The sequence below is a fragment of the Elephantulus edwardii genome, unplaced genomic scaffold (assembly GCF_000299155.1).
Source record: "Elephantulus edwardii isolate Elephantulus edwardi_28Jun2011 unplaced genomic scaffold, EleEdw1.0 scaffold00121, whole genome shotgun sequence".
Classification (NCBI taxonomy): Eukaryota; Metazoa; Chordata; class Mammalia; order Macroscelidea; family Macroscelididae; genus Elephantulus; species Elephantulus edwardii.
This window is the reverse complement of record NW_006399871.1, coordinates 9,495,369-9,497,049: the sequence shown is the minus strand read 5'-3', so window position 1 is coordinate 9,497,049 and position 1,681 is coordinate 9,495,369.

The window sequence follows — 1,681 nt, the reverse complement described above, 5'->3', positions numbered from 1 at the left end:
GTTGTGTCATCTGCATAAAGCAGGTTGTTGATGACTCTTCCACCAGTCCTGATGCCACATTCCTCCTCGTACAGCCCAGCGTCTTGGATGATCTGGTGTACATACAGATTGAAAAGGTATGGAGGCAAAATCCATCCCTGACGGACCCCCTTCCTACATCTCTAATCTCCACCATCACCTCTTCAATCCTCACACTCAGCGATGATTGCGTTACTGCCCTCTGTTGGGAGAACAGAGAATAGCTGAGAGATCAGCCTGGATGTCAGTGGTGAGATAAAGGAGCTGGGTGAATGCCCAGAGCTGTGGCCACCTGAAGCCTCTTGACTGGCTCACTTCCTACAGTTTTATCTCAGAACGATCGCCAAAGTGATCCCTTTCAAAAAGAAAAGCCAGCTCATGTACCTCTTTCCTCCAAAGACCATCCAGTTCAGAGAAGGGCCACAGTCTTAGAATAATGACCCAGGAGCTCCCATCGTGACCTTTGCTGTTTCTCAGCCCTCAACTCTTGCTTTCTCTCCTTCCCCGTCTTGCCCTGTGAGGCTAGCTTTGCTGTTTTTTTGAACAATACCAGGTGTGCCTCCCTGAAGGCATTGGCACTCGCTGCATTTGCTTCCTGGAATGTGGGGGAAACTCAGTGGTCCCCTAGTGCTTTCCTAACAACAGGGACTGCAGGCGGGGAATTGTACAGAGGCAGACCCTTATTTTCTGACAGTTAAGGAGGCTGGAAGTCCTGCCCAACTGTCCCATTCTCTGCCAAGCTCATGTCCGTTGTTGAAGTCACTGTGTCACAAATGAATTTACGTGAAGCCCAGTGTCAGACTAACTCATATCTTTCTGCAGTAATCAATACTGTATATCATTTCTACCAATCTGAGAGGCACGAAAGATTTGTGGTTTAAAGGGAATTTCAGCTGGCAACAATTTTCTAATTTCCCCACTTGGACACCTTGGATTTTCCTAGTGATAAGAAACAGGTATGATGTCATTTACCATTTAATATATAAGTACAGGGTGTTGCAAGTGAAGATTTTGACTCTCAAGTGAAGTTTTGGATAAAAAGAAACGAGACCCCAGAGATGGTGAATGACCTTGCCCAAGGTGACTGTGACTGCACGCGGCTTTGAACTTGAATGTTAACTTTCTGAGAATGAGCGTCTTGAGCAAAGGCTGGTGTTTTCAGTTTATTGAGTCATTACTTAAATGAAGCATTTCCCACCCCCTGTGTTTTACAGGTAATCTTAGCTGCTTTAGAGGCATTTGTTCTTCTAACACATTGGTTAACTGTCTCTAAGGAGTGAGGTCCATTAGATTGTGAAAGTCTAAATAATAAGAAATCTCGAATGGACAGGCAGCTGACGTGGAAGCCTAGTGGTGCCCGTTTCTGAGGAAGGAGCTGCTCCCCAGCTGCTGTGAGCAAGGACCCGAGGGCTGTTTTCTTGGCCTTCACATGTTTCATTCTCATTTTCGTTACCAAGGTGCTTAATTGATTTTATGAGCAATTTCGAATAAGTGCCTGCGTCCATTTATAAACCTCTAATGATGTAAACTGTGTCAGAGATGATGAGATGGCACAGGATAGGGCAGGGTTCGGATACCATGAGTCGTACTCGACAGACCTGACAACGACTACATTGAGCTTCTCTTAAAGTAGATAAAAATGTGTTCCAATTACAAAGAGAAT